This window comes from Nannospalax galili, unplaced genomic scaffold (assembly GCF_000622305.1).
Source record: "Nannospalax galili isolate Female #2095 unplaced genomic scaffold, S.galili_v1.0 scaffold667, whole genome shotgun sequence".
Taxonomy (NCBI): Eukaryota; Metazoa; Chordata; class Mammalia; order Rodentia; family Spalacidae; genus Nannospalax; species Nannospalax galili.
In genome coordinates, this window is record NW_008358387.1 from 4,765,995 (window position 1) to 4,788,554 (window position 22,560).

Consider the following 22,560-nt stretch of genomic DNA (forward strand, 5'->3'; position numbering starts at 1 on the left):
GCCAAGGAGACCCCACCAGATGGACTTGAACCAGTGTCCAGTCTATAAAGAGGGGGGTCAACATGGAGGAATCATTTCCTCCATGCTTCCAAGAGAAGCCAACAATGGTCGAGCAGGACCTTTGACTTATCTTCACATAGATGGAACTGGTAAAAGAAAGGAGCCAGGTGCTCCTCCCAAGGCCATGGGACCCCTGAGGAACAGATCCTCAAACGACCTCAAGAGTAAAAACAAATCACTTTATCTGGTCCAATTGTATGTCCTTAAACACCCAAAAGGGAAGTATAACCAAAGATTAAAAGGGCTAATATAATTTCATAAGAGCATACATATATATAGGTAAAAGTTACCTGACAAACAGCACAGCCAGACAGGCGATACCTTCAGTCGAGCTGTTGGCCAGGATGGATAAAAGCTCTTCCAGATAGTAACCCAACACACTACTGGAAAAACGAACAGCAGACCCCAGTTCTATTCAAAGGAATACTGACAATAGATTGCCCTAGATCAGGAACAGCTGATCCTCCCGGAACAGGGACCTCTGGCTGACTAGATTTACCAGAAGGGCAGTTAGGGGGGAATAGATGGGGGTCCTGACAACACAGTGGACAGTGGCAGGGATGACAGAGTATGGAGCTCTAGTGGGAGAGGAAGGCTGTCTATCTGATGAGTTTATATTCATACTGAGATGCCAAGGAACTCAGAAAGTAAGTGACTGTGACCGGTAATAGTCATATATATAGAGATTAGAAATGCATGTGAAAACGTCTCAATGTCAATTGCCTTAAAATGAATTTTTCTGTATGAAACTGTGTATTTTAACAACGAAGTGGAGATCTTTTTTAAATGTTAAAACCTCATTTAATTTTATGTCTTATAGAGTTTATAATGAGTAAAAGACTGTACAAGCGTAATAATTCATCTGTAAACCTAAAAATATACAGCCAATTTTGAAAGAGATGTACCCTAGCTCAGAAAAATGTTATTGAATAGGTTAATGCTGTTGTAATGAAATGCTTCTTCTAATAAAAAAAATATTTACTTAAGTAAAACATTTTTTCCTGTTTTCCATAAGCAATTTATGGAAAACCATGTAAATATTTATTAGAAGGTTAAAAGCTTAACAAACGGTATTATTTAGGTTTAAAATGCATTATCTTATTTCAAAGTGTAAGTATTTAGTTTCCACATTTTCCAGAGTTTTAAAAATCAGACTGGAGATATAGATTATATTATTATAGGACTATTAAAAAACACATTTTGAGCTGGATATAGTAAGCAGTCCATGTATGTAATTCCAGTGTGTAGAAGTCAGAGACTCAAGGAGAAGGGTCAAAGACTTTGGGACCTGAATGGACTACATACTTAGAGTAGTGTACCCCAGGCTGAGCTGCAATGAAAGACCTGGGACAGATGATAGGTAGGTAGGTAGGTAGATAGATAGATAGATAGATAGATAGATAGATAGATAGATAGATGGGTGGGCAGGTGGGGCAGGCGTGAGGACGGACAGATGGATGGACAGACAGACTGACAGATGATAGATAGATAGATAGATAGATAGATAGATAGATAGATAGATAGATAGATAGATAGATAGATAGATAGATAATAGATAGATGATAGATGATAGAGAGACAGATAGTAGATGATAGATGATGGATAGATAGGTAGATAGTTGATAGATGATAGACAGAGAGACAGATGATAGTTGTTAGACAGGTACATGGATATAGATAGATGATAGATGATAGATAGATGATAGATCGATAGATAGATAGATAGATGATAGAAAGATAGATATTTGATTAATAGAATGATAGATGATATATAGATGGTAGATAGATGATAGATAGGTTATAGATAATAGATAGATGATGGATAGGTAGGTAGGTAGATGATAGATAGATAGATAGATAGATAATAAAGCTTCAAAAATACATATGCAAAGTGATTGGGCCTCCTAGAAAATCCACTGGCTAAGAAAAATCATATTCCCTTTTTCTTTTATGTTGGAAACATGAGTAATATTAAATGGCTTTTAAAACTAGTAACCTCATTAACTCTATTCTTTATCTTTTGAATTAACCTCCCCAACCCCTCCCTATACACTCCCTCCCACTCCCCCTGTTCCATACCTTGCTGAGGCTCAAACCCAGGGCCTTTTTCATGCTAGGGAAGTACTCTATCTCTGGGATCTATCCCCAACCACAATAATTGTTCTGTATGCAGAAATGTATCCTTACTCCAACTTGGCCTTTTATTCATGAAATAATTTACCTATCTCCTTATTCAATTAAAATGTAATAAAGTAATAAAAAATGTCCTTTTCTGCAATTATTTTATTTATTCTTACCCTATTCTAGTGCCTTCTCGCTGGATATTTCTTACTAATACTTGACAACTCTCCTCAAGAACATTCTCTGCAGACAATTTCCTTGTCCAACAATGCCATGAAGCTCTATTGTTGTTTTATAATATTTACACTCTGGTTTGGATCCTCCCGTAACCCAGCGCCCTGCAAATAATGGCTGTGTCATTCACCATGATGTTGATAATGCCTAAAATGGGCCTAAAACAAGTATCCAAAAGCACTCACTAACTGAACTAATGACGGGGAATGTGGGAGTCTTGTCATTATCTCTCAAATTCTTATTCTTTGATTGGGCAAGTAAACAGACACAGAAACTGCACTAAATTAATTCAAAATGACCACTTCAGCAGACCCAAAGTGTGAAGAGAACACAGGAGGGATAGTTGACTAGGTCTTGATGAACTACGGTCATTTCAGGGATGTAACATCTACAGCCATGTGTGGAAAACACTCTGTAATTTGTTGAAGAGAACACCTTAGTGCTTCCCAGGGACTTGGTTTGCTCTTCACCTTGCCAACATTATAAATTCATTTTCCCTGTTTGTCTTTACCCAGAAAGCATCATGGAGTGCTCCACTCTGAAAAGCAGGTAGGAGCACTGTGCCACTCCACACCAAGTTAGTCAGTGTTTTGCTGTGACCTAAATAGGTAGGTAAATATTCTACACCAAGGGCTAAGTAACCAAAATACAAAAGCTTATTGACTTGCTTCTGTCAAACCACCACAATTTCACACTCTAGCACTCTTCCTATTATTGACAAGAAATGATAGAAACTGAGAAAAAATGATAAAGAGAAATGCAAACTGAAATGAAACTGGGTTTCATAATGTGTCCCCAGAACAGATTATAAAGGCAGAGAAAGAAAATATATATTAAAATAGAGAGAGAATGTCATCTACTGACTGAGGGAATTTGACTTTGGCAGCTGGCAATGTTTATCCCTTAAAATGAAATGGTTGAAATGGTTCCTTTCTTACATATTTAATTCCAATGACTGATTATGGGAATTATCTACACATAATGGGAAACAAAATGTGCTGTTACCTGTGCAGTTCTAATAATATGAAAAAGTCTCATCCTTAACTGGCTAAAGCTGTGGTTACAGGTATTTTATAAATGTCCTTAAATGACCTTGACTTTATTTTTGTACATATACAAACAGCATTTCATGACATTTTTATATAGAACAATCAACATTTTTCTTAATAAATAAAAATTGCATTTTGTATATGAATTTTTTGTTCAAACATATCCATTCTAGTAACCATGGGACGATCTTGTATTTAAAATAAAGTTGTATTCCTAAAGCTAATATCATCACAAGAAAAATTTATGAGACCTTGAATTTGACAATGAGAATATGATAAATTTGACTTTATTAATGTTAAAGAGAACTATTCTGTGAAGGGATGGAGAGATGGTTCAGCAGCTAGGACTATGTGCTGCTTTTCCAGTGGACCTAAGTTCAATTCCAAGTATCCACATTAGGCAGCTCTCAACTGACTGTAACGTTAAATACCCTCTTCTGGCCTCCTTGGGCACCAGCATACCCTTGCACATACCTGCACACAGACACATACACATATGCAAGTAAATAAAAATGAAATAAAGTCTTTATTAAAAAATCTATTCTGTAGAAGATACTACTATGTTGAGAGAATTAAAAGATGAGACATAGGGTGCACCCTTATAATCTGCCTGAGAAGTGTGTCTACTAGCCAATCCCAGATCTAATTTAGTTAGCAACCCAAATTAACCATCAAATTCGTTGAGGTGCTCCTGAAGTAATGACGCCTCCCAAAGCTAAGAGGTCCATTTGCTCCTTAAACACCACATTATCTAGTACTCAGCATCTTTTTGTCTTCCCAAGTCACATGTGTATCATGTGTCCCTGATTTGTAGGCGAAATGTGCACATGTCCTGTTCAGGCCCAGTAAGGTGGTTAAAAGCTACATATATCACTGTATCCAAAAGAATAATTCTGTATAACACTAACCTTAAGAATTAGGAATCATATTAATCAATTCAACCATTCTATAAACTGTTTTTGAGTATTAACTATGTTCTGGGAGCTACATTAAGTACTAGAGATGTAAAAATCAGTAACAAAATAAAAAAGCCCCTATCATAGTACTAACTATAGACTAGAATTTGGAGGCAAGAATCAAAACAAACTATTTATAAAGAAAATCAAGTACACTGAAATTGTGAGAAGTGCCAAAAAACAAATGCTATGGTTAAGATTGGGAATGTCTCCTAAAGGTCTGTTTCTCAAAGGTTTGGTCAGCAGCCTGTGTCCCCACTATAATGTGGGAGGGGAGACCTGGTAGAGTTAGGTCATTGGAGTGTGCCCTTGGAACACTAGATCCTTCTGTCTCTCCCTCTTGCTCTCCCGTCTCCTGCTCTCTTCTCCCCTGAATCCTCTTTCTCCTGTAGTTACTCTTCTTTTCTCCTTCTTTCCTTGATATTTTCTTTCTACCTCTCCTCTCTTTTCTTCTTTCCTTCTATTTCCTCCTTTCTCCTCTCTTTTCTCCATCTTCGCTTTCCCACCTCGCTCTTCTAATCTCTCCCTTTCTTTTCTCCTCCTCTCCCTTCTCTCCTCTCTCTTTTCTCCCCTCTCTTTCTCTATTCACATGCCCCTCCTCTCTAGTCCTTTCTTTTTCTCTCCCTCTATTTCTTCTCTTTTCCTCTCCACCTCTTGCTCATTTCGGCCCCTTTCCATTTCCCTCTTTTCTTTCCCATCTCTGTCCACTTTTCTTATCTCTCCTGTCTCTTTTCTCTTTTCTTACTCCCCTTCCTTCCTTCCTTCCTTCCTTCCTTCCTTCCTTCTTTCCTTCTCTCTCTCTCTCTCTCTCTCTCTCTCTCTCTCTCTCTGTCTCTCTCTCTCTTCTCTCTCTACTTCTGGGTGATAAAGAGGAAAGCAGCTTTTCTCCATTATTCCAGAACCTTGCTATGGTGGACTGTCCTGCCTAAGGCCCCAGTGGAAAAGGCCAAACAAACAAATTTATTACCTTGGGCATTTTTTTTTTTTGAGACAGGGTCTCCTTTTAGCCATAGCTGGCCTAGAACTCACTATGTAGAACCAGGCTGGTCTCAATCTCCCGGCTATCTCCTTGCCTCTGCCTCCCAAGTGCTGGAATTAAAGACATGTGCCACCATGCTGGGCAACCCTGGGGAACAGAAGTTGAATGCCGCAGCAAACAAGTCAAGGTGATATAACAAAAGGTTCCATGATAATCCTATATAGAATAGATGGGCTTCCTAAAGCTACTTCATTTCTGAAACCGAGTTAAAATATAACATTCTAGTAAATTCTGTATTAAGGGGTTGGAGAGATGGCTTAGCAGTTAAGAACACTGATTGCTTTTGCAGAGGACCTAAGTCAATTTCAAGCACCCACATGGTGACTAACGACCACCTATAACTGCAGTTCCAGGGGATCTGCTGTACTTTTCTGGCCTCTGTGGGTGGGTACTGTACACACATGACTCACCTACATTCATACAGGCAAAACACTCATATACATAAAATAAAAAATTAATTAATTAAAAATTTAATTATTTAATTATTATACAAAAAGCTAAGGGGATAACTCACCAAAAAGAAGGATGAGCAGGGGCAAAGGAGAGATCTGTGAACAGAGTGGAGACACTAAGGCTAGAACATAGCGAGGCAGGGTCAGGGTGCATCTAGATAAATGGTAATGAAAAGCAGGGGAACTTAATAATGCAGGCCTGTTGGGCTTGGTGAGGAATTCACCCTAGCAACTTAACAAATGAACTGCTCTGATCTGTATGTAAATATTAAAAATTAAGCTCCTTCCTCTAAAGCCATGATAGATCAAACTGGAAGAAGATAAGCTAGGCCAACACTGTAGTAGGAAGTCAAGTGATTCCTATTCAAACTTTGACTAGGGTTAGACCCTTAAAATCCACCCCAACTTTTTCATTATCCCTCAAACAGATATTAAATGTAAATTTCTGAAGATCTCTAAGTGCCTCATCAATCAGCCTTGTGTATAGACCAGTTACAACCAGTTCAAACCTGTAAGTAAGCACAAACTGAAGACTTCATACACTTCTAACAGGTGTTGGTCTATGCAAGATGCATAGAAAAAGATGCCTGCTGGTGAGATCCTCCAGTCTAACAGAAGAGAGTGACCTGGCTATAAATAGAATGAAGGATCTGCTGGGTGTTGCATGACTAGTTTCTCTCATGACTACCTCCTCCAGAGGCTACATTCTGGGATTGATAATTAAATACAATTCTTCAGATTTTAGTAGCTCTTTTAACCTTATCTTCCTTCCCCTCCCCCACCCTGTATAAAACACCATTTCTCCTCCCATCTAGTCTACAAAGAGGTTGTTCACCTTTCTGCAAGGAGAAGTGAGATATCCTATAGCATTTAGACCAACTATGAGGCGTTTAGAGCAAAGGGCTGGGCTGCAATCTAAGGGAACTGTTTATTGTGTTTATATGTGCAAAAGCTTCATATGAGATGGGAAAATACATTTATGATTTTATCTGGATAAAGATAGAATAGAAACAATGTGATGAGAAACTTGATTTAGTATTTTAAAACAAACTCTGTTCTACGAAAAAGAGAAACTCCATATTCTCATAACATAATATATTTAATTTGTTTAATATTAATCTTTCTGGGGCTAGAGAGACGGTTCAGTGGTTAAGACCACTGACTCTTCTTGCAGAGGACCCTGGTTCAGTTCCCACCACCCACATAGAAGCTAACAACTATCCATAACTCCAGTTCCAGTGGATCTGTCACACTCTTCTGACCTCTGTGTGTATTGCACAACATGGGTACACTTACATACATGCAGACATTATACTCATATACATAAAATTAAATGTAAATAATATTAACCTATTCAGAATTTGATTCTCATAAATACAATTGAAGGACATAAATTCAAATCAAAAGTACCTACTTACTTCAAGCATGATTGTTTCCTACCCATGCTCTACTTCTCAAACTTATTCTATATGATTCTTGAGTTAGAATTATTGTTACTACTAGTTTTCTCATAAAAAGTTAGTAAAAAATATAGTTTTTATCATCCAGAATAATGACATATGTAACAAACTAATTGTTCATGATTAGAAACAGGGAGCCATGACCTCCTCTAGATTGTATTTGCAAGATTATTATTGTTACAGAAAATGACAGGAAAAAATTTAAGCAATGGTATGCTTGTTTTAAATGAAGTAATGCTTAATTCAAATATGTGAAACATGATTTATAAGAATAGAATATCAACCTTTCTCTATCTCAGTCACTTTCTACTTTTTCTCTAGAGATTCTGTTCCTAAATTTTAAAGGGAAACATTTAAATGCAAAAATTTTCCAGATGTTATAGAGTACACTTGTAATTCCAAAGCAAATTAAATTAGCATAGAAGACAAACATGAACTTCTAATAATCAAAGAGGTCAAGGGGACTTTCACTTCCAATATTTTAGACAGGATTTTCTGAAAGCCTTATTTACCACAAGCATTTTGTTCAGACTTTGAACAAATAGAAGGTCTCTTTCTATTCCTTCGAGTCAGTTGACCTCTGTGAGGAGTAAATAATTCAACAGCAAACTGCAGGTATGGCAACTTCTGGGTGAAGAGCCACAGATAAGGAAGAGGCAGCTGGTGGTTCCCATTGAACAGATCTAAAGTGTCCCAAGGTGCTCACAATGCCTCACTGCCAAACAACCGCAAATCCTCTCTGAAAAGGAAAATGTCCCCAGTCTACACCTGAGCATTCCCTAAGGTAAGGGAGTATTTCAAAGACTACACAAGGAAACAAAATATTTTAGTGAGAGGGAGACCAAATATAAAACAAATGAGCACATGCTTCCAAGTGCTTAAGACATTAGAATTGTAGATTCATACACACAACAGCCTTAAGAGGATTCTGATTTAAAAGATGAATAAGAAAGCATACCACGCAAAAGGAAACTGCTAAGAACACTAGACACCAATGAAAAATGTCAAAGGCAACAACTAACATCTAGTAATAATCATAATTTTTTAAAAACCTTCATGAAAAATTAGTGGGAAGATTAAAAACCTGTCAAAGAGAAAAATATTGAACTAAAATATATGTAAATATGTAACATATAAATAAAATAATAGGATAACATAATCATATATAATACAGATCTAAATATGACCATATTATACAGCATAGAAAAGTGTTGAAATATACAGAGTTCTGCCCACCAAGGCTAGGGAGAAGGGAGAGAGGAACAAATATTGAAAAAAAAAATGTCTTAGGACAGTTTTTGAAATGAATAAAGATTTTAAAGTAAAATATGTACTACATTTTACATAGGACAACTGAGATCCTCAATTGGGCATATTTTGGTAGTACCGAAAACCACCAAAAATAAATATTAAAGTCAAGCAGAAAAACAGGGAGACTGAACATGAGCAAAAATAGAAGAGCAACAGCGTTTTCTACAGGAACACTAAAAAGAAGGCAGTGCTGTAATATGTTCACAGTGCCAAGGGAAGTTTTAAAAAGGAGCATCCTAAAATTGTATTTTCAATAAAGCTAACTTTCAAGTACAAAAATAATGTGAAAACATTGTAAATAGACAAAATATAGAGCAATTTTCCACCTACAAAGCTTAACTGTTGAGATTTGCTCACATACATGAAGGAGGAAATGGGCCAGGGATTTGGATCAGTGGGTCAAAGAATTGTTGGGCAAACGTGGTAACTTGACTTTGATCCTCAGATCCACAAAAAAAGCCAGGTGCAGTGCACACATCTGCAATTCTAGCATTCCTACAACAAAATGATGAGGTAGACACAGGAAAATGTGCCAGAAGTTCATGGCCAGATGGTCTGGAATATTCAGCCTGGCCAAAATAAGAGAGACTCTGCTGTTCCTCATCTAGCAGCAATCAGTTGTCATTTTCCCAGTTTTATGTTGGGTTACTGTTTGTGAGTCTTTTCGGCCACCTTGACCAATAACTCAAAGGAAGGTATCTCCTGTCTGGCATTGTTTCCTGTTACATAGTCTTTATCTATAAATATGCACTCTTAAAAATTATATTTGTAGGAAGCTAGGCATGAGACCAACAGCACAAGCACACTCTGCTTCCTGTTGATGAGCAGGAACGCACTGACCAGAAATCTGCTCCAGCAACTAGAACTAACAACACATCCACAGCTCCAACAGAAGGATGCCAACGGGACATAAGGGACCAATGGGAGGAGGGAAGGGGGTATAAAGGAGACACCTGTGTTCACAATAAATGAGATCGCCTGCACATTTCCTAGTGAGTGTCCTGGAGTCTGTGTCGTTGACTTCATACCTACTTATCCCCTGCCCCCACAGGGAGGAGGTCAAAATGACCTTGGCTGCAAAATCTGGCACCCAACGTGGTAGATGGACCCCGTGTTGATCTTGGCGATCTACACCCTTTTCGTTTTCCTCTTCTGGATTGTCATTTTTACAACCTGCTGCACCAACTGCACCCGCCCCTGACCTTTCCCTCTCCTCTCGATCAATACACTTCTTGGTGTTCCCTTCAGCTGTTTTCTCAGTAAGTAGGCCCCTTTCTGTTGTTTGTTCTTTGCCTTCGGTCTGGTGAGTGACCGAGGCCCATCTCCTCTTCTCATTTGTCCATGTTTGTCTGTCCATAGGGCACATATCCTGAAAATTGGTTAGCCCAGTGTCTCCACATAAGGACTGACCATCCAGGAGATGGAACCATGGACACCCTCCTGACAGGGTGTCCCACAACCAGAGACACCATGTGGGCATATGGCCGTGGTCTAACCAATCTCGGAAGTCCTCCACCAAGCACACTGATACCCAGTTCCTAAACACCACCTTTTGCTCTTCTTCCTCCCTTACTTTTGCTTTTGGTTTCAATATCTGCCTCCTTTCTCTCAAAACCGGTGACACAACCACCAGTTAAATGCCCCTAGGGCGGTGGCTGGTCTCTTAAATTTGCAGGCAGGCTCCCCATTGCTCGAAACTGTGAAATCCACTTCTGCCTTCTCGGTAAGGCTGGTCAGAATGTTTCCTTTTTCGGCGTGGCTTACTTTCTCTTACTTTCAAGTGTATTTTGTCTGTCTGTGCCCCCCTTTCCCACCCCCTTCCCATGACATGGGCAGCTTGCTGTCCCACTGCAAAGAGGCCCAAATTTCAGTCCTCAAATCCCTGCTTAGATCCCGTAGAATTAGGACTAAACGCAGTCACCTAGAGGACTTTTGGACTGAGGCTTCGGTCCTTGCTCCATGGATCTCCCCTGAAAACATGTGGGATCCTGATATGTGGATGTGGGTCCTCTTCCTAGCAAGGAAACAGGAGGTTCAAGAAGGCAAAACATCACCCACCCCTTTTGTCCCTGTTTTGTTGGGCATCCTCAGTTCCATTACAGTGGGCTCTACTGAGGAGATCCTTAAATCTTTTAATGACCACTGCTAAGACCAGAAAATGGTGGCCCTTTCTATTCAGTCACCACTGTGCCAAAAGATGTTGATTCGGATGTGAGGAATGATTCACCGCCCTCCCCTGCCAAACCACCTCGTTGTACAGATGTTTCCTCTCTACACTGATCACCTTTGACCACCTCCCCTCCCCCCGCAGCTTTATCTGGGGGGGGCGTTACAAACGCCTGTGGCCTCCTCTTCCCCCCACCTGCACTGCTAGCCTCCTGACTGACTCGTCCCTGACCATCCTAGCCCTCCACATGTCTTTGTGGTTAACTTGGACCCCGATGGGGTGAATCCTTTATGGACTTCTTGTCCCAGGCCACCACTGTGGGCCAGCGCCGTATCCCCTATTGCCCCCATCAGGACATGCTTTAAAACAGCTGGTTTGGGAAGGCCTTAATCGACTGACTTGCACTGCCATTGCCCCGGTACGCATGGAAGGCATTCATAAATTGATCTCAGCTACCAGAGATCTCAATTACACACAGGTACCCATTCATGTGTTAACTGCTTCCCTTTCTGCCCTGCTCGCTGACCGCCAGCCTCCTAACCAGGCACCCCGCCCCGGGACCGGGTGTGCTGGGGTTGCCGTAGTTCCGGCCACTTACACTGGGGCTGTCCTAAAGGTCGTCCTAAGACTAAATGTCCTAAATGTAACAAAGGATTCCATTGGGCACATGATTGCCGCTCCTCTCCCGCCACTCCTTTAAACTTATCCTGGGGCAACTCTCAGCCCCACAAGTAAGAGGGAAACAACTAAACATTTTTTGGACTCTTCCCCTGCTCTCCCATTCTCCTATGATGACCATTTATCTTGATGGCCTCCCAGTAAAGGGGCTGGTCAATACAGGGGCTGACATAACCATCATCACAGACAATGAGGCCCTAAAATTCCCCCACTGGAAGTTCAGACCCGGCCCTCTGATCAAGGGCCTCATACGACCCTTCACCCCATCCAATGGAAGGACTTGGATGGTAGTAAAGGGACCTTCTGTCCCATGATCATGGATGTCCCCCACGTCCTTTGGGGACATGACCTCTTGGAAGAGATAGGGGTGGTCCTGATGACAGATGACAGAGCCTTTCTTGAGGACATCATTGATCACAATTCCTCTGGCCTCTCAGGCCACCCTATGGAACCCCTTCACCCCCAACCCTAAGGGCCACTGCTCCCCTGGGAAACGTCGAAACACCCGAACCTGTCCCACTGACATGGCTGTCTGACGACACTGTATGGGTGGATCAGTGGCCTACTGTTGAACTCAAGCTCTCTCTCCTTAAGTCCCTCATGGAGGATTAACTCAATCTGAAATACCTGGAACCCTCCTTGAGTAAACATAATATGCCCATTTTCATCACCAAAAGAAATCTGGTAAATACCGTCTGTTTCAAGACTTGCGGGCAGTAAATGCCCAGATGGAGAAAATGGGCTCCCTACAACCTGGCCTTCCCCATCCGGCCACTACTCCCCCTAACCATCACATATTAGTGCTTGACATTAAAGACTGCTTTTTTCAAATCCCCTTGGCGCCACAGGATAGGGCCCACTTTGCTATAATGACCTGCAGCAAGGTTTCAATGGAAGGTCTTACCTCAGGGTATGAAAAACAGCCCAGCCATATGTCAAATCTATGTTAGTAGGGCTCTCACCGAGATACCACAAGGAGTGTTGGTTATACACTATATGGATGACATCCTGATTGCCCATCCAAGTCCCTCCCTCCTTAAAGAAACTTTCACCTTAGTCCTTAAAAACTTAAAACTCCTTAATCTTTTTATTGCCCCCAATAAAATACAGCATGTACCCCCTTTCGTGTTCCTGGGATACCATGTCAGCTCAAAAATAAAATCGCTTTCCCCAGGGATCATACCCTGCAACTCTTACACTCTTGCTACCTTCAGGAATTGTGTGGAACAATTAACTGGCTCAAGCAATTCCTCCCCATTCCCGATCATGAAATGAGATCGCTCTTTTCGCTTCTCGAAGGCCATGCTTCCCCAGCCGAGGAAGTCACACTCACACCAGAGGCAAAAAACCTCCTTCTTAAAGTGGGATCCCTTCTCCTTTCGGCCTCACCAGATTGGCCCCTCTAGGCCCCTGCTCACTTCTGTGATCTGGACCCCTACCACATGTTGGGAGTGTTATGGCAACAAGGACCTCTCCTTTGGCTACATAAAGCCCACTCTACTCTCAGGAGAGTCACTTCCAAATTTGATATGGCCTTCCAATTGGGACTTAAAGCTTGTCAGGCAGCCCCGCCTCATGTTTGGTAGCGAGCCAAATAAGGTTATCCTCCCATTTTCATTAAGGGACTCCCAACCTCTGTGGGCGGATTCTATCTATTTCCAGTTAATGATGTAAGGTTTTACGGGAACCTTGGACAATCACTTCCTGCGAGATAGGTGATTAGCTGTTCTCCCTTCTATGGAGATTACGATCAATGCCTTCCCATGCCTATCCAACCGCCCCCTGCCCACTGGTGCTATGGCCTTCACAGATGTTAATAAATCTACCTTTGGCCTTGTTATCATGAAAGAGGGCATAAATGATCTGCATTATCGTAGCGATAACTCAGACTCGGTTCAACTAGGAGAACTCCTAGCTATTCTTATAGCCCTTGAGATATGCCAATCTGAGTCTATCAATATATTTTCTGACAGCCTATATGCAGTTCAGACAAGCAGGACAGTATCTTTTGCCATGCTTAAAGATTCTCAAGATCCCATTTTGGTTGCTGTGCAATGGCTACAAGACCTCCTAGAAAATAGACAGTAACCCTGGTTCATTTCCCACATTAGATCCCATACAAATTTGCAAGGCCTGCTCTTGGAGGACAACAACAAAGTAGATAAACTCATTATGTCAGTTGACCTTCCCCTGTTAGAACAGGCCAAACTGCTACACCACAGATTTCACCTGACACCCCAGAATCTCCACCGCATCTTTCCTGAACTTAGTATCTCCCAATGTAAATACCTAAGCATGTCCTATACAACCTGTGCACCTTTAGCCCCCTTAGTCCCCCTTAATCATTATGGAGTTAACCCCAGGGGCCTTTTGCCCAATGCGCTCTGGTAGATGGATGTTACGCACCACCCTGTTTTGGGAAACCTTAAATACATCCATGTGATCATAGACACTTACTCCTCCTACATTTTTACCATTGTCCAGTCTGGTGAAAGGGCAACACATGTGATTAAAGCTATAAAATCTTCCATGGTAGTCATGGGGGTACCCTGGGTTGTTAAGACTGATAATGGGCCCGCCTACACCTCTCAGCAACTTCGAAATTTTCTATCAGAATGGAAGATAGATCACACCTATGACATTCTCTACAACCCACAGGGGAAGGCCATTGTAGAAAGAGCTAGCAAAACCTTAAAAGAAACTTTAAAAAGGGCAGCAAGTCCCGAGTCAAAAAGGGACCCTCATTTGGCTCTCACAGAGATGTTGTTCTCCCTCAATTTCCTATCTTTTAATGATAAGGGCCTCAGGCCTGCTTACAAGCATTGGGCCTTCCTCCCAAGAAGCACCCCCCTCCCATTGGTAAGATGGAAGGACCCTATTACTTGCCAATGGCAACCCCTCTGCTAGCACAAGGGCAAGGGTATGCTTGTGTTTTTCCACAGGATACTACCCAGCCAATATAGATCCCGTCCAGAGACATGAGACCCACCACGGATCAGGAAAACCTGACAGATGCTTCTTCTATATGATCTGTCTATTATTGGTAAGAGCCACGTTGATGATAGACCTGTGGGCCCTGGTGCCTCTCCCTCCAATCCTGTTACCCATTGTTGTGGATTCCCCTGCTTTCCCAGTTCTCTTTACTACCAATTCCTCCACAGGGCTCCCATATATGGATACAGTAGACATCACTACCCCAACCAAGGGCAGCTGGAATCTAGACAGTGTACTCTGTTTTATCACTGATCCCACCCCTGGCCCTTGTGTCAGATTATTCAACACAACTACAGCAGATTTCATTGGAAACTATTCAAAGGGACAATACTTCTCATCGACCAGCTACATGCTGCTGATAGAGTTGATAACAACAACCTGTTTTACAAATAGTTGCCCAACTTTACAAAAACCCAACCTTCCCAGATGTCACCCAAGCAACTGGACCACTGACTTAAATATTCCCATCACTTGGGAAGAGTGTCTACCCATCCTACCTCCTAAACAGATCATTTCTTTAGAATACCGAATGTAACTTCCTTGGGCGTTTGGAAACAAATGCTGACTAATGTATCCGATTCATATCTCCCAGGTGGGTCCCCTTCTCGATTAAATCAATTCAACCCTGTCTTCAGCTCCTGAAGCCTTTGCGGCCTATCCGCCTGCCTAGACATCCATCCACTTGCTTTCCTATGTGGAGCCATCTTGGCTAATGGGACATACACTTGCTCCAATGTCACTGATGGTTGGCGCAATCAGGCAAATCTTACACAAGTCAATCATACATCCTTCAATGCTACTGCTGTCTGTGTGCAGCCCCCTTTCTTCTTACTCACTAGTTCATCTAACACCTCCGTGGCCTGCACAAATAGGATCTGTCTCCTTGCGGCATGTTGGGCCCCCACACATCAACAGGCCATCATCATGCAGGAACCATCCACCCTATGGTTCCCAGTGACCTTGGATTCTCATTTTCACTCTGTACAACTCATGGAATGAACCGAGGTTGCCTTAACTAGGAACAAGCACGATTCTGGCATTACCACTGCCATCATCGCCACTATTATGTTGGCCACGGGGGGGTTACTGTGGTGGTGGTATCCCTGACCCAATCCACGACTACTGCTGTCACACTCAATGAGGTAGTAAACAAATCTGCTGCTGCCCTCCACACTCAGGATTTAATAAACCAACACCTTTACAGTGCCATCCATATTCTACAGCAACAAATTGACTTGCTGGCGGAAGAGACAGATACAGTTAGAGAAATGACCCTACTTGCCTGTGACCCAAGGTATAAGAATATCTGTTTGACCCCTTACCTGGTCTCCAATATCACAGTAGCTAGAAAAAATTTAAAGGATTACATTACAGGCTCATGGTCCAATAAATTTCTCAATTACACCATCCAATTGCGAGGACAATTTATTGCTCTTAATTAAACAAGAGCCTCAGTTATGGAATTAAATACTACATTCCTTGAACAGATCTGGGAAAATCTAAAGAAACTTTTTGACCTGTCCTGGTTGGTCACTTGGGCCCTCTTGGGTTGCATAGCTATTGCATTAATCCTCTTGTTCACATGTCTTTTTCAGTACATCCATAGACAAAAGGCTGCCAACAAAGCCACCTTACAGATCCTTATGACTCTACGAAATCCCTATAGGGGCCCACCTACTGAAGTAATCCAAGCCTGGTTCACCAAAATAAACAAAGCTTCAGGCTAAACGCCACCTCCTAAGAGCTAGCCCACCACCCTGGCAGATCTCATGCTCTCTGAAGGACATCTAGGTCAAAGCTGGTGGTCAATGACAGGTAAGATTCTCCCACAATAAGTCAACCTAAGACAGGATGGGCATGAGGCTAGATGCACACTCTGATGACGGGTAAGGCTCATGTGTAGGGAGAACAACCTAAGACAGACACAGCTTTATAAAAATGTCCTAAGACCCGAGGGGACAGTTAGCCACTGCCTCCCCCAAGACTGCTAACAATTTAAAACAAAAAGGGTGGATTGTAGGAGGCTACGCATGAGACCAACAGTGCAGGTGCACCCTGCTTCCTGTTGATGAGCAGGAAGACATTGACCAGAAATATGACCTGGCAGCTAGAAACCAACAACACATCCACAGCTCCAATGGAAGGATGCTAACAGGACATAAGGGACCAGTGGGAGGAGGGAAGGAGATATAAAGGAGACGCCTATGTTCACAATAAACGAGCTCGCTTGCACATTGCCTAGTGGGTTTCCCGGAGTCTGTGTCATTGACTTCACGCCTATTTATCCCCTGCCCCCACGGGAAGGAGGTCAAAGGAACCTTGGCTGCAACATATATTGACCTCAATAATCTTTGGTTATACTTTCCTTTTGGGTGTTTAAGACCTACAATTGGCCCAGATAAACCAATTTATTTTTACTCTTAAGGTTGTGCCGAGGATCTGAGTGTAATCGACTGTGACTAGTAATAATCAGATCCATAGAGATTAAAGACATATGTGCAAACATCTAAGTGTTAGTAGCATTAAAAATGTAGGAAACACAGAGAGAGAGAGAGAGAGAGAGAGAGAGAGAGAGGAGAGAGACTCTGCTTCAGCAAGAAAAGAGAGAATTAACCACAGAAAAGTTTTCCACTGACCTCCACACATGTGCCATAGAATGTGCACATGCACACACAAAATGCATTCATTAAATGAAAAATTGAAAAGGAAGAAAACTCATGAAGTCAGTCCGCAGTAGGAGGAAAATTAGAGAAAAATGTTTATTAACGTGTATGTCTATTTATTTCAGTTGCTCTCACACAGGGATAGTATCACCAGTCTCAATGCCAACTCAGATATGCTAGTGCTCAGTCTCCATATTATTTCAACCATTACTGACTGCTCCACTAGTAATCTAAAGAAGGACTGGTAAATTAAATGTTTGTTAATCAATTTTTTAAATCCCGCATAGTAAAGTTGATGTATCATAATTAAAAATGAATAATGTGATCCCACTTAATACTTGATAAGTGACCATTTTGGTTAATATTGCATTTTCATAACATCTATACATAACTCAGAAAACCTTTTTTTCAAATAATATTTATTTTATTTTTATGACTATAAGAGCAATTTGCATGGATAGTATGTGGAAAATATTTAAAAGAATTTTTAAAGTTATATATAATCTCACACTTTGAAAGAAAGTCTATCCACATTTCAAATATCAGCACACTGCCCCATAAGTTCTTATCTTTACATCCATAGATTAGTGCATCCTTCAGCCTCATCAGGGAAGCTTCCTTTTGCAGTGGATGGAGATTAATACAGAGACCCACAAGTGGTCAACAAACAGAGAATAAGAGACTGTGGCAGCTGAGGAGGTAGCTCAGTAATTAAGAACACTGACTGCTCTTGCAGAGAACCCAGGTTTGATTCACCCACATGCCAGCTAACATGTCCAGAACTACAGTTCCAGGGGATCCGACACCCTCTTCTGACCTCTGAGGGCACTGGAAAACATGGGTACACTTACATACATGCAAGCAATACACTCATTCACATAAAATAAAATAACAAATAAAATATCCCAAAAATAATAATAAGAGACTTGGAATGCTCAACTCTAACTAGGACATCTATAACATCTCCTTCCCCCGAAAACTCAGGGATCATTATGGAAGAGTGGGTAAAACAATTGTGAGAACTGGAGGTAGTGGACATCTGTAGCAAAACAGTATTTGATGGACATGACAGGGTTGTTGCACACATGCTGTCACAGCAACTGTGACTGCCTACACAAGATCAAACCAGACAAAATCCCAGGAATGATGCTTCAGGCCACCCATGCATGCTCCAGGATTTGGTCCTGAATTCATGCACATACAGGCAACACAAAGTTGACTCAATGGGTTTTTGTTTTTGTTTTTGTTTTTTTAACTCAATGGGTTTTAAAAAAGAAAAAGAGTCCTTTGTTTTAGGAAGATCAGCTCTAGAGAGGCTGACTAGACCTCAGTGGATGGACTTGCACTGGGGAACATTGACACAGTGGGCCATACAGGGATGATAGAGAATATGGCCTCCAGTGGCGGAGGGAGGCTATGGAGTGTGTTGATGGAAACGGGAGTATAAAGATGATTAAGATTGATTGAGATGTTCTGGATGAAATAAACAAAAATTCAAAAAAAAACAAACTTTAAAAAAAGAAAATATTCAGTCAAAATTATTTTAGGAACACTACTTTCAAAGTTACTCAAGTATAAAATGTAAGTTCCAAAATAAAACAAAAAATAAAACTACTTATTATAAGCGTACACTGTTACTTATTCAACATTTGAAAAATACATACAATGCATTCTTTTAAAAATTATTTATATTCAAGATTTATAACGTTTTAAAACATGTAAATACATAATATATAGCTTTATTTTCATTTTTACTTAAAAATAAAATGTTTCAAATTCAAATTTTTATTTCTCTTAAGGCTAACTTTAAATATATCACACACTTTTAAAAAGAAAAGAAAGTAAAAGAGTACACGAAGTTGGGAGAGAAAAGTGGTTGGCTGGGGGAGGAATTGTAGAGGAGAGAAGGGGGGTTCTAGTTTATCAAACTCATTATGTGCATATATGAAATTCTCAAACAATAAAAATATTTATATACTTATGGCTAAATTCTATTAAATGATTATGAATATTATGAATAATTTTAGTCACATGAGAAAATCTTTCCATAAGTAGCTGAAATGATCTCAGCTTCGTAATACAAAATCCAAATAAAATAGGTAGGAAAGACCAAAAAAATAATTTGAATGTTCTTTTCAACTTAGTTTATATATTTTTCTTATAAAACTTTTTTCTCATAAACCCTATCTCATGTCAGTGAAGCATTTCCAAGTCTCTAACACCTGTTTTGTCTTCTAGCATTTGACATACTACATCTGATCTAAGCCACTATCTAGTGTCAAACATCTAGAATGCTTCAAATGCTCAGTGTCGCAGGAAATGTTATTGTGTCTTACCTTTACTGGTCAATATGTATCCACACATACCACATACAACATAAATTTTTTGGTTGTATTTCCTCCAGAATTTCATCAGTCCTATAATTGGTTCATTACAAGTTATCATTACTTTTTATGTAATATTTCATTTGACCCATATTTTTCTTAGAGTCAAAAATGAAACTTCCTTTTGAGCCCTCTTAATTAAGACACTGCAGTGCATGTGTTCCACCCACTCCTGTCTTTCCTTTATTTTATAATACAATTATCAACTTGAAAAACAAATGTCACTGAAATTCTCTCTCTAGGTTGATTATTATTATTATTATTATTGTTGTTGTTGTTGTTGTTATTTTACCATGTGAGCATCCATTTAATATACTTACCATACAGGATAGAGGAGAGGGCTCATTAAATAAAATGCCCTTGTTTTATAAGTGTGAGGTCCTTAGTTCTGGTGCCCAGCATCCAAGTAAAAGCTGCATGGGCATGGTTTCACACCTCTAATCCTAGCACTTGATTGGCTGAAACAGAGGATCCCAGGGCAATCCGGCTAGGCTGATGGAGATCTCCAGGTTTAAAGAGAAACTCTGCTGCAATGCGTTATGTGGAAAGCAATTGGGAAGACACTCCATGTCAGTGTCTGGCCTCCAGATAAACACACATGCATGTACATTCACACATACCACACATGTACACACAAGTTAAAAATATTTACCATTTCACTTTGTTCAGAGTCCATAAGGAGAGCAAAAAAGATATATAACTGGATTTTGTGCCCCCCATCATGTTATATTGGAACAGTTTTATTATTGAATATTTTAAACAGTTTTACTGAGATGTGATTCATACAAGTTTACTTTTTTAAAGTGTACTGTTGGGAGTTTCTATATATTTATAGAGTTCTGTAATGACTGCCATGACCTAATTACAGATTTTCCATGATCTTGAAAAGAAATCATATGCCCATCATTCTCCCCCCGCAACCCCCCCACACACAGCACCTGAAAATCATTATCTACTTTCTAGTTTTTTAGATTTTTTTCTGGCCATTTCACATTAATGGAACTATACAGTCAGCACAGTAAATCAATTAAAGAACCAATCTTGCCGTCTCCTCCTAGTCCTGACCAAGAATTCTAGACTAGTCTGAAAAGTATATCTCTTACTGCTCATCAAAGAAGTTTCTTTTTGCAACAGATGGAGACAATTACAGAGTTCCACAACTGGTCAAATGCAGAGAATAAGTGTCCGTGAGATGCCAAACCCTAACTGACACATCTACAATGTAACCTCTACATCTAAGGCTCAGACAGAAGATGAGAGGTGACAGAGAGAATGTTGGTGCATCTCTCAACTCTCACCAGCAAGGCTTCCTCATGCAACAGATGATGAGCATCACAGAAAGCTACAACTGGCCAAACTGTAGAGAATAAAATAAAGGGGGAAAATTCTCCTGATGAGAGAGAGAGAGAGAGAGAGAGAGAGAGAGAGAGAGAGAGAGAGAGAGACTGCAGAGTGTATTTGTGTATGTCTCTGGATAGGACTCCTATATTAAACCTCTGCCACCTAGGGCTCAGGGACCTTTGCAGAAGAGGGAAAGGGGACAGAGAGATTGTAAGACCCAGGGGTGGTGGATGACCATAAGGAAACAGAGCTTTTCAGGTGGCTGGAACTTGCTCACATGAACTTAAAGCAATGGTGACAGAATACATAAGACCCATGCAAACTCAAACCAGACAAAAATCCAGCATAGAAGTGGGGAAATGAGTAAGATGCCCCAACATTAGCTGAGGAACTATTAGCAAATGATAAGTGCTGTGTGAAGAAGAGTGGGAGTAACACTAGATAGGTTGGCCAGTCTCCAGTGGATTAACTCACACTGAGGGACATTTGGAGAAACAAACTTGACTTGAGAGGCATTAACATATATATGACATAATGCATAAAATCTCGCAGGGGAGCGGTATGGAGGGTTGCAAATAGCAGAGGGGGTCTAAATATGATCAATATACCACATAAAATAGGCAAAAATTCAATTAAGAAATTGAAAAAGAGCCAGTATTAATGTATTAAAATATGTATTTATTAAACTTCTCAGCCATGTACTCATTTGTTAATATAACTCTATATTATATTCATTAGATAAAATGCCTTTGTTTCATGAGCGTGAGGTCCTGAGTTCAAAGATTAGTGATCAGTTTCACTTTAAAAATTAAGAGAATTCTGACCAGATAGGAAAATAAATCTCAGTTCACTCAAAAGGAGGATGGTCAGTTTGATCTGGATATTTTCCCTTTTCCATACTATGCTACACAAACCCTATACCCTTCTTCTGAGGCTACCACAAGCCATATCAGAACACTAAAAAGGATAACCTGAAAATGTCCTCTGTGTTCTAGTTTGCTTTCAGTTGCTCTGACAAAACACTCTGACCACTATCAACTTGAGGAGGAAAGGGTTTATTTGACTTACATCTTGCAGGTCACAGTTCATCAAAGAGCCCAAGGTAAGAACTCACGGCAGGAACCTAGAGGCAGGAGCTGAAGCACAGACCATGGAGGAACACTGCCTACTGGCTTGCTCCATTGGTCCATGCTCATCCTGCTTTCTAATACAATACAGAACAACTTGCCCAGGGCTATGCCCACAGTAGGTTGGGCCCTCTCACATCACTCAACAATCAAGAAAATACCCCACAGTCATGACCACAGGCCAGCCCAACAGAGGTAGTTCCCCAATTGAGGCACCCTCTACCCGGGTGTGTCGAGTTGACAACTAAGGCTACCCAGCACACTCTGGATAACTATTATGAAATTATTAAATTCTTCAGTGAAAATATAACTTGTGATGTGCCACTGAGTGTTATATACTAAGCACTTGAAGATTCTTACTTTAAAAATCATAAAATGTACTACCAACAGTATTTCTTGTATAAGCTGCCACAAGCACTGTGGGTTCATATTGCAACTACACTGTAGTTGCCAGGCAAAAAAAAAAAATCTTTGTATTCATGTACAACCTTTGGCTCTTACAATTTTTATGCTCCATCTTCCACA